This window comes from Mixophyes fleayi, chromosome 3, assembly GCF_038048845.1.
Source record: "Mixophyes fleayi isolate aMixFle1 chromosome 3, aMixFle1.hap1, whole genome shotgun sequence".
Classification (NCBI taxonomy): Eukaryota; Metazoa; Chordata; class Amphibia; order Anura; family Limnodynastidae; genus Mixophyes; species Mixophyes fleayi.
In genome coordinates, this window is record NC_134404.1 from 151,848,438 (window position 1) to 151,860,982 (window position 12,545).

General features: G+C 38.3%; 1 protein-coding gene across 3 annotated transcripts in view; it reads left to right on the forward strand.

Moving 5' to 3' along the window:
• Window positions 1-12,545, forward strand: part of ADGRB3 (adhesion G protein-coupled receptor B3) — a 716,821-nt gene that overhangs the window by 690,227 nt on the left and 14,049 nt on the right. The gene's annotated exons all lie outside the window — the stretch shown is intronic.

Consider the following 12,545-nt stretch of genomic DNA (forward strand, 5'->3'; position numbering starts at 1 on the left):
AAGTAAGGCACATGAGACATCCCTGCTAATCTAAGTGTATATAACGAAGGCAATCTAAACATATGGGATTGGATATAGCTGCAGACACACATGCTTTGAATTGTTTAATAGTTTTTTTTTTTGTTGTGTAAATTTAATGATCATCTAGCATAAGTCTATAGCACAATACTGTAGCATTCTGTAGCAACTACAAATTGAATCACGTCATCAAAAACACGTTCAAAATTTTCATATGCAAACAGTAACAAGCTTTTATTGTTGATTACTTGTTTTTATGAGTGGTATCAGGATTTTAAGCTATGCAAAATAACTACTAAATGAAACTTCAAAAATATAAGTAGCTACCTAATATATAGTAATATATAGTTGAAACTATGGTGTCCAGTAAATAAGCAGGTTTTCTTTCACATGCACCCCACCCACCAGCTTGTCTACATATATCCTCTGCTCACCAGATTTCCTTACACATATCCTCCTGTTCACTATTTTTGTCACATGTCCGTTGCCTACCAGATTTTCTCACACATGTGACCAGCTTTATACTTATATGCCCCTCATTCATCATCATCATCACCATTTATTTATATAGCACCACTAATTCCGCAGTGCTGTACAGAGAACTCACTCACATCAGTCCCTGCCCCATAGGGGCTTACAGTCTAAATTCCCTAACACACAGACTAGGGCCAATTAACCTACTAGTATGTTTTTGGAGTGTGGGAGAAAACCGGAGCACCCGAAGGAAACCCACGCAAACACGGGAAGAACATTCAAACTCCTCACAGATAAGGCCATGGTCGGGAATTGAACTCTTTACCCCAGTGCTATAAGGCAGAAGTTCTAACCACTAAGCCACTGTGCTGTCCTCATATAACCCTTCATCTTACCTGAGTCTTCAACAGTGTATTCAGGTACACAGGAATATTTTCAGTAGCTCACCTGTAGCAGTTATATGACACTGAGACAGAGAGAGACAGAGCAGTAGTAAAGACTACCCCTGCTGCTCTGGCAGTGTATCTACTGGGCTTGCAACTGTGGTATGCTGCCACTAATGCAGATTGCTGCTCCATGGTGGTGAATGTGGGCATCCCCCAAGTCCTGGCACACTTGGGTGCCACTCAAAATGTCCTCAAGTGCCAACAGTTGCTGATGTTTGACCTATACTGTTGGGCCCAGGGCAAATTCCCTTTAACTAATAGGGCCCTGGCTGTAGAATCAGCAACCTAAGCCTATTTTGCTAAAAGCCAAATCAAGACGCATATGTCACAAAGCCAGTTCTACTATTTTATCATCACATATTTGAAAATGTATTTACTTAATGGTTAATCATATCAATGAGTCTCAGTTCATCTGATTCTGTTAAGAAGGATATAATAAATCCCATTTTTGGACTGCAGAAAATGAGGTCATCTGAAAATAATAAAGTATATACTGTATGTCTTAATTTGTCTGCAGCTACTAAAAAGTCACTCCTATTCAGAAGAACAAAACACAAGAACAGGGTTCTGTAAATATGAATGACATTAGTGTTTAGTGGGAGATTACTGCAACAAATGTAAATGGCTCTTCCCATAAGTCGTTTCCCCTGAAAATAAGTGGAACATATGAATATTTCACAGAGTATGGCTTAAAAATCTATCTAGCATTTCCCATTTAAAGTTATTTACAAAGCTGTAAAACTATGTCCTACAGCACAAATAGGACCTCATTTAGAGTCGGACGCAAAGTCTGTGTAAGAAGTGTAGGAGTGGGAGTGTGCCGCAGCTTGGTATTACGAGTGGCATGCAACCCTAGTTGCATCCCACTCATAATACCCTACTGAGCCTCGAGCAGTTCCTGCAGCTAGCTAACTGCTTGCGCCACCAACGTATTCCTGCCGCACAGTTTTAGACCTTTTTTGACGTGTGTTGTGTCTGCGTCTAGGATTTACTTACAGGGTTACGCCTTCACATTCCCGCATTCCTCCCATTCTCTTGTAGTGAGCCGAAATCTGTCGCAAGTGTTAATTGCGTCCAATATGCAGGTGGATATGGTGCTTGGATGCGCCTAAAATGGACTTTGTGTCCAACTCTAAATGAGGTCAATAGTGTTTTGCAATGTCATGTACTTATTTTTGCACAGTTAGGCAACATGGGGTCCTCAAATCTTCAACCAGCCAAAGCGTTAGACAGCCTGGACTGATTTCCACTATAACAGGAGGGTCACCATAACAGGGGGGCCAAGAGTGTTGGGTTCCTCTTGGGACTCCTGAAGTGGTTCAATTTACACACCTGTGTGGACAGAGGTTCATAACACCCTTCACATTATACCAAGAGGGTAAATAAAAAAACAAAAACAAAAAATAAAGTTTAATTGAAAATCAGACCTTCAAAACCCTTGTTCACCATTAAATGAAAAAAAAAAAAACTTTCTTGATTCATTAAAGTCCAAATGTTCAAAATCGCCCATAAAAAATACACACACTATTTATGATTGACGCAATATGAATAGAGCCGGGAGGCCCCATGTCTCCTCTTACCACCCAGCTAATCACAAGTGTTTTACCACATTGACCACTTGTGATTGGCTCCCAGTGAATGAGACCCAGTCACCGCTAGCTTTGAACTGGTGCAAGATTCAAGCACTACTCTTCAAAACAAGAGTCACCAGTGCTCCTATTCTGTACTTCGCTAGGAATTACATCACTCCTCCCAACTGCACCGCTCTGCCTATGCAAATTGTTGCTCTTCCACAAATGCATCCATCTTGTTCCACAAACCTAGATGCCCCATTGGAAATATAGACACCTATCTGCAATTTGAGATACACAGCAGATCCAAAGATATATTTTCACCATGGAGATGCAGTTTTCTCTCTTATAAATGACATTTACTATTTACAGTAAAAAGAAATCATGTTAGCTTTACCTTTTTACAGGCATGCTATCTTAAATAATGCATGTAGCAAAAAGCATAAATGTGCAACTTCAGCTGTAAGTATTGTATTTTTGCAAGACCACCACATACTGTATATTGTTTTATATTTGTTTTTTACTTCCTTTTCTTAAGCTCTGTAAATCATGTCACAAACATTAAATCAATTGAAATGCAGAGATTACTTATACAAATTGTACAATTGCCATGGCATGTCAATGATTTGTTAATTGCTAAGAAGAATAAAATATAGGTTTAAAAGCAAAATAACATTATTAGCAATTGCACATACTGACGTAGATTGAACAATACATTCTTAAAGCCTGATAACCTTTACCACTTTGTCACAAAGGTGATGGCAATAACAGAATTTTCAGATTGCATTGTCTTTTTGACGTTGTTGTATATATTTTTAAACTTGTGAAAGATAAACAATATAAATTAGTAGAGATGCAAAACAACACACTGTAACATTTGAAGAAAAAAAACAGTTACAAATGCCAAGAGTGAACAATGAATAATCACAGTGGATCATTTTATAGAACTGCAGTTCATTCTATAACAGAATGTTCGCTATGGCAACTGTTGCTAGGGTTCCTAAGTCTGACGTTCTTTGCTTCACTGCTGCATGTGGAATTCGGTGACTGCAGAATGCACTGCAGATATTTGAACAAATAATACAGTCTAGCTTGATCTGCGTTGAATACTATGTAAATTCATCATTTAAGAAGCTATATTAACATTTTATTAATTATTTCAGCCCTAGAAAATGTTCAGTATAAGAAAACATTTTACATTTAGCAAGATACTTCTAAAAAAACAAAAACAAAAAAAAATGACTTGATTAATGACATGGCTGATGACATTACATTTAATTGCATCCAACATATACCATGTTTTTTTTTATTGAAGTGTAACAATATTGTAAACTATCTTTGCTGTTTGTGCATAATGCAGGTAAACAAATACATGAAAAAAGAAAAATGTTATGAAAAAGATTTTTCAGAAAGCAATCTTTTCAATTATGTAAGTTGAAAAAAATAGTGAGTAGCAATTGAAGATTCAGCAGGGGATTGCTGATCAACAACAGCAAAATGGGATAGATCCCACAGTAGTGTAGGTTGTGTGTCGAGGGGAAATCTTATTATTAACAGCCATCGTAAAACTGATTAAAGCAGTAAACCAGAGATTAATCAAACAAGTCAAGGTCTAGGGGTCGAGCTGGCAGAGAAATTACAGAGGATCTAAACAAATGGGTAATTAGGCAGACCAGAGTCAATACCAGAAGTCAAAAAGGACAGCTATAATAGAGAAATCAGTGACAGAATAGACACAAGAAAGGAAACTGACTTGTCACACAAGGCACCCATTGGCACTTTTTGTGTCAGTAGCAGGTGTCATTGCCCTCAGTTACGCCCTCCAGAACTTGCACAAGGAGCACCAGAGAACAGACACAGAAACAGGGAAACCGCATAGACAAGGCTAAGGAAAACAACTTGAACAGGACCAGGATGGAGCAAATTCAGAAATGCATATTCAAGGCTTAACATAGAGGCAATCCACTCAATAATCCAGCAATATCCCATGTTTGAGCAGGTCTCAAATGGGACTCAAGTTTTCTGAAAATTCACCGTACCTGGAGTCATTATGGCAGAAAAGACAGACCAGAAAGAAGGGTACAGCAACTCAATAGGCACTGAAATACAGAGTTCCTATGTTCAAAATCCCAGCAGAACCTTACAGTTACAAAACTGTGTAAGTCAGCTATGACATATATAAGGCAGGGTTGACTGACTGAAACAATTGCGTGGTAGTTGATGCAGTTACAACTAAATGCTTTTTTGGGTTTTACTTTGTGGCCAAATTCCTCAGCCATCCTCTTAACCTCCTTAGGTTATCCTATTACAGGGGTGCCAGAATTGCGGGCCGCATGTGGCCAACATGCATAGTTTTTACGGCCCAGCCCGGGCCCAGAAAGAAAAAAAATGCTTATCTGACTCTGCCATACCAAATATCTGATGCCATTGTCGCCACGCCTTCCTCCCCTCCTCCCTTCGTACTGAATGTTGGGTGTGACATCATCACGACTGACATTTGCATGAGGAGCGCACAGAGAGCAGCCACAAGAAGAAGAGATGAAAACAGAAGAAAAGAAAACAGAAGAAAAGAAAGAAAGCAATATAAAGGTAAGTGAAGGGGAGCAAAAGCAGCATGGAGGGCACAGTGTGAAAGAGGGGAGACAGATGAAGGGGAGCAAAAGCAACATGGAGGGCACGGTGTTAAATGGGAGACAGATGGAGGGGAGGAAAAGCAGTACGGAGGGCACAGTGTGAAATGGGAGACAGGTGAAGGGGAGCAAAAGCTGCATGTAGGGCACAGTGTGAAACGGGAGACAGATGAAAGGGGAGCAAAAGCAGCATGGAGGGCACAGTGTGAAATGGGAGACAGATGAAAGGGGAGCAAAAGCAGGATGAAGGGCACAGAGTGAAACAGGGGAGATAGGTGAAGGGAAGCAAAAGCAGCATGGAGGGCGCAAAGTGAAACAGTGGAGATAGGTGAAGGAGAGCAAAATCAGCATGGAGGACACAGTGTCAAGCGTCGTGAAGAAAACATTACAATTTATTTTTGTTTTTTCTTAATAATACACATTTAAAAATTGCATATGAGGCTCTTTCTTTTTCTTGCGGCTCACACAGTCTTAGGGCTATATTTACTAAGCTGCGGGTTTGAAAAAGTGGGGATGTTGCTTATAGCAACCAATCAGATTCTAGCTTTCATTTATTTAGTACCTTCTACAAAATGACAGCTAGAATCTGATTGGTTGCTATAGGCAACATCCCCACTTTTTCAAACCCGCAGCTTAGTAAATCTAGCCCCTAGACTTGGCCCAATTAGGGTTTTGAGTTTGAAATGACTATTACCCTATTACCACCCTTTAAACAGTTAAAACAAGACAACAGTCCTTTGACCAACATTGATATGTGACTGGATCATATAGTCCACTAAGCACTTTTTACCTTTGCAATCCGTCTGGATCAAAATGCAATATATAGCACTTAACCTCATATATAACACTCCCATTGTCCTATAGAATGTAAGCTTCTGAGCAGGGCCCTCTGACCTCTTTGTCTGTCTATATTACCCAGTATTGTTTTATCACTGTGTTTGTTCCCAATTATAAAGTACTATTGAATATGCGGTTGCTATATAAATAAATGTTGATGATAATGATGATGGCCACAGTAACTAGTCGATAATAAGTCATGTATTTGTTATTCTTTTAATACATTAGGAAATTAAATTTCATTCCAGATTAGAAAAAATAAATGCTTAGGGGTTCAATTAAAAGTGATCAAAATAATATAAATCAGTTCTGACATTTCAGCTTTAATAAAATAAGAAAGGGCAGTTGTTGGGCCTCATTCATTAAGGACCACAGAGCGAACATAATATGCGTTTTTAAAAAAAATAATTTAAATGCATGTACATTGGGTATATATATGTCCATATTCAACAAGGAGCGGGTATGAAGAAACGTCTATTGTTGAATATGTATTCAAACATATACAAGAAATACGTTCCCTGATGAATTTAGTACTAAATAAAGTAAGTGGCAGAACACTGGCGCACTTAGCAGTGCGCTATTATTTGCTCTTCTCTTAGAGTACGATGTGCATAATGCCGATTGACAGTGGAATACACAGGTGTGCAATTCCTTCCTTACATTCATGTTTGTTATCATAGTTATTATATTATTATATTATTATTATTATTATATTATATTATTATATGTCATACTCACCCTGTTTATTAACCCATTCTATGATGCTGCATGTATGCTGTTTGTATGATATTTCTGATGTGAAATAAAGAAAATATGGTGATAGTTGGAGAATGGCTGTGCTGCCATATACCGTGTGAAGATAATGTATTAATTGCTGTGCTGCCGTACATTGTGTGAGAAAATGTGTTGTAGTTAATGCCTAGTCAAATGTATTTCATATATTCAGTTATGTTCCAAATGTAACTTCATTATGGTGCAAATGTACATTAGTACATATTTTCCTTACCAAACAAAACACACACACCAACCAATAAGTGTTTTATAACTTAATTTTTTGATTATGTTTGATAAAAAAAAAAAAAATTAATCTCAATTAAAATATTATGAAGTTTAACATTTTGTTTGATTTTTTAAAATATATATATTTAGCAATACTTTTTGGCAAATTGGGCGGGGGGGGTGGCAACTTGGGTGGGTGAGATTTCTTCGTCAACTGAAAAAAAAAGAAAAAGCACATTTTACAATAGCAATCTTATGACATACTTAAACCACAGAAGGGGAACATTAAGTAATGCTCTCTGCAAAGGTTCATGTTGCTGAACACGGTAGTAACCAGAGGGCCACCTCTTTTTTTAGGCACATGAAGTTATATGGGTGGGAGGGATTGCTTGGCAACAGACGCTTATTAGGTCCATGATGTCAGACACCTTTGGAATGGCAAACTTTGCCTAGGCCTAAGGAAATTCACATTTAGGAAAGAAAGGCTTTCTGAGGACTACACTTTTATGCTGCAAATCAAAATAGTTAATGTTAGACTACATTACGACATTAAGATACTTACATGGAATGACCCTGCCTCCTCCACCAGGGTTTCCTCCATGGCCTCTTCCTCTAGGGTCTCATGTATCCCTGGATTCAACCCTGAACCTTTCCTCCAGTAATGGGGAAAGAGATTGTTCGGGGAGTGGGGAAAGCACTCCTTCTGGGCCTCCTCCTGGGCCTCCTCCTGGGCATTCTCCTAGGCATCCTTTAAATCTGCCTGGACCTCCTTCTTGACCTCCAGATTTTGCCGGTAGCAGCGTTGACGTGGATATTCAGTTGAAAGAAATATGACACATTATTTATTTGTAAAGGTTATCTTTGCCTCACACATACATAGAAACATCCAGATAATGTTAGGTTGCAATGTGAAATATCCAATACCACACATGGACCATCATTAGCCAAATGAACAAACATCTACACCACTTAATATGGAATTGACATTGGAGGTTTATATTAATCACATATTGGTCTGAAACATTACTATAACATAGCAGGTCTTGTACTTTGTCAATTGAAGGTTATTACAAGCCACATTACTACATTTAATAAATACTTTCTCTTCTACATAGGGATAGATCAAACACTAATTAATTTATTCACATTATTCTTTTTAAATTGAGAACTTACACCTTGCAATTTCACTACTGAGATCTGCAAGGTGCTGGGGTTACCTTCTGCTGAGGTCACTCCAGCAGTGCTGCAGTTGCACTATAGTGCACTTGCTGTCAAACCTCTGCCACAGTACCAGTTTTGCTGCCCTGTAGGCATCACTTTTTTCCTTATTGAAAATGTAGCGAGCTGCAGGACCAAAACAGTGGTTCATGGTACTAGTAAGTTCCCACAGCTCGGCACCGGACAATTTTGCTGATCTCATGTTTGCACGTGAATGAGATATTTTAACATTCTCATCACTGATTGGTTCTCAGGCCACATGTGGGCATAGGCATCACTCGCGTATCCGTTCTATACCATATCTAAAATGGCTGATGTTCTGTCAATTCAATTATGTCAATTAATCTCAATAATCATCCGTCTACAGGCAATTAGGGGCGTGACAGCCATACAGCTGGAGAGGATTCAGCCATGTCATTTTGTATTTCAGTAGAGTTCATAGGTGCTAGATTTATTGAAAATATTTGTATGATTTGCGATACAATTGCATATCTTGGTCTTCAATCTGCCCTCCATTCTCTTCTGTTGGTGAGTACAGGGACATATGTGAGACAGTGTATATGCCCTGAAATGCTTTTTACTATCGACTGCCTTTTCCCCCATTTAGAGAATCCTACGGTTTCTAATCCATCACTTCTATCCATCTATTTTTGTCTTCAGTCTTCCCTCAATTCTCTTCTATTGGTGAGTACAAGGACTTATGGGAAACAGTGCATAGGCCCTGAAATGCTTTTTACTAATGACTGCCTTTTTCCCTTGTTTAGATTGGTGACTGAGCGACAGCATCCAGTCCCAAGCCAAGGCTCAGGCTCCTCCGCTTCGAGCACGAAGCAGAGGCGCCCACATTTTTGATAAGAGCGGTTGAAGTGCTGGTACAGTTCTCCGTAAATTTGGCAAACCTTAAAAAACATTGTCCAAGGTATGGCAGACCAACATCTTTAATAACTTTAAAAACTTGGACATTGTCATTCCTATTTTGTCAACTTTTTTTAAGTCTTTAAAATAAGAATTAGCGCTAAGTAGCTTTCTGTTATTAGTATGTGTCCTTTAGGCCCAATACATTTCTATCTATATGTATGTCTGCATAAGTCTTTTTAAAATATGTTGGATAGAATACATTGCAACATTCTTTGAACAATTCACACAGGTGGCAATCAAGCATCAACTGAAATACAAAATTCGAGACCACCGCAGACATGCTAGAGGGAGTGGAGGTGACTGCTGACAAAAGCAGCAGGATGAATTCTGAAGTATTTCGGGCAATATTATCTGCTCATATTCAGTCAAATGCTTCAGAACTCATTGGACGGCGCTTCACAGTGCAGATGGGCAATGACTCGGAGCATACTGCAAAAGCAACCAAAGAGTTTTTTAAGGCTAACAAGTGGAATGTTATGCAATAGCCAAGTCAAGCACCTGATCTGAATCCGATTGAGCATGCATTTCACTTGATGAAGACAAAACTGAAGGGAAAATGCCCCAAGAACAAGCAGGAACTGAAGACATTTGCAGTAGAGGCCTGGCAGAGCATCACCAGGGATGAAATCCAGTGTCTGGTGATGTCTATGCCTTCCAGACTTCAGGCTGTAATTGACTGCAAAGGATTTGCAACAAAGTAATAAAAAGTGTAAGTTTGATGTAGGATTGTTTAGTTTGTCCCATTACATTTGGTCCCTTAAAAAGCAGAGGCACATATAGAAACCGTTGTAATTCCTACACCGTTCACCTGATTTGGATGTAAATACCCTCAAATGAAAGCTGAAAGTCTGCAGTTAAAGCACATCTTGTTAGTTTCATTTCAAATCCATTGTGGTGGTGTATAGAGCCCAAAATATGAGAATTGTGTCGAAGTCCCAATATTTATGGTCTTGAATGTATCTGTAGTAAACAAAGGCTGGGTACACACTACAGTGTTTTAAGCTGATTATCTGGTCAATCAAACGATAAACGACCAGTTGGCCCAATATCACATTAGTGTTTATGCTGCAACAATAAACAATTATTGCTCCAAAGCCCATTGTATCGATGAACAAGATTTTTAAACCGGACTAAAAATCTTGTTAATCGCTGGAACGTTGATGTTACAATCCTGCAGTGTGTATGCACTCACGATCAGGATTTCCATAGAGTTTACAAAGTCATGATCTTTTCAGCCGATGGTTATGACAGATGAAGAGCACAGATCTGAGGGTAAATCTTGTAAAACATGTATAGTGTGTACAGATGCATCGCCATTCTAATCAGGACTTTTTTTTTATCAATCATTTGTAAAATTGTTATAGATAACACATCTGGAGAAAATTACTGTAGTGTGTACCCAGCCAAAGCATTGTCTGTATAGTTAGATTCAATTGAAAATGACTATGGCCAGACTGAACAATGATCTTCATCTGTCAGTTTGTCAGAAATATAGAAATAGAAGACTTTAAAAGTTATAAACAAAGTGGGAAATTAAAGGCTAAAAAGTACATGTGTTTACAATCAGTAGTAATGAACAGCAATGATGGTTTAAAAATTAACACCTAATTTCCTCACACTTCTCAAGATTACCCTCACTATCCTCCCCAAGTTTACCCGTAGACCCACTGCTATCTCCAGTCCCACTGCCATCTCCCTCTGCAATGCCCTCTGTTGTCCCACTGCCCTTTGATACCCCACTGCATTCTGTTGCCCCACTGCCCTCTGCTGCAACACTGCCCTCTGTTGACCTCTGCCTTTTGTTGCCCCTTCACCCTCTGCTGCCCTATTGCCCTCTGCTTCTCCACCACTGTTGCAATCCACATTACGCTTAACCAGAAGCCAGGCAAGTGAACCACCACTCCATTTGTTGGTCTAGGGGACACGCGTGGATGTAAAAATAAATAGACTACTTTGTTATTTATATTTGCATGTGTTTCTCACTTTTTGTTGTTGTTTTTTTTTTTTGCAATAATACACAAATTTGTGAAAAAATGGTTTCCTTGTTTTTTGTCCATTTAGTTTAAGCATTACATTTAAAGCAATGCCTAAAAGGTACTTTGATGTAAAGTATGAAGAAATTCCATATTCTTTACAGCCGAAATAGTCTTGGGAATTCTATATAGAGTGACAAGAAAGAAAATCAATATATTAGTGATGAGTAATTAAACATACAAACAATTAGGGAGATATTTAAAATGATATGGTGATATTGTAATGCTACAATATTTGACAAATGATTCTACAAATACACCATATTGCAAAGGGTGTTAATATTTTGAAAAGTTGGTAGACCTACCATTTATGACTGCAGTGTATACCAATGTATTTAGGATAAGAAAGGATTACTTGTAAATAATGATGTGAGCGTCACCATGTGGCATTGCACCTCCTTGCCTCTGTTGCTATATGTGCCACATGGCTTGCAGATTTTGTACTGTCCTTGGACATTATACAGTATAGACATACTTATAACTGGCATAGATCTACCCCATGTTTCTGTAAAATAGTCCAAAAATATATAATTTTTTTAAAAAAAAAACAAAACACATTACAAATGTATGGTACTACATTGCATACATAGTAGATGACATGGACAAAAAAATGTGAAAGCTTTTGAAGCGCACAATGAACAACAGACTAGCACAGGTAATGTTCACACTCATGTTATAATAATTTGAAAAGCTGGGACAATTTCAACATTCCCACATGTATGTAGTGCTTATAAAATATCAAAGAATGCACCAACTTATTTGGTATAATCCTATAATCCTCAGCAAATACTACTATAAACAATCCTTTTGATGAAATGGCACCATAGTCAACTCCATTTTGACAGTCATGTTGTATAAGAGATGTGTGCAGGTGAATAGTTCATTCCATTAGTTGATGAGGATATGAATGCAGTGTTTGGTCATCACTATCATCCATGAGTTAGACATGTAACGTACTTCTGTGTGCGACCTTTACTGTACATTGACTATGTGCATTCACCCCTTTCCCACCCCTGAAATCGTAAACTGTCGTAAGTTTCCTTTGCACTCAAAGATGATTTGGAAGCTTCTGCTTTCTGTGGCGTATGGTCCGGTCCTGGGCATGCACAAACTAATTGTGCGCATTATACGCTACGCATTACCATTTACGCTCCTTAATGAATCAGACCCATTGAGTTTTTTTAGTTTTGTGCAGGTAAAGATGAATGAATTGATTTTGAAGGTCATTCAAAAGTAAATTATTTATTATCTGTTATTTAAGATGAATTATGTCAAGGTCACTCTAAAATTTGCACCCTCTAGAGAATCAGACCAATACAAATGTAAATAAGCAAATCAACAAGCATCAACAAATGCCTACAGCCTTATAAAAGAAGCTTAGGGGCAAATTAACCAAGGCGT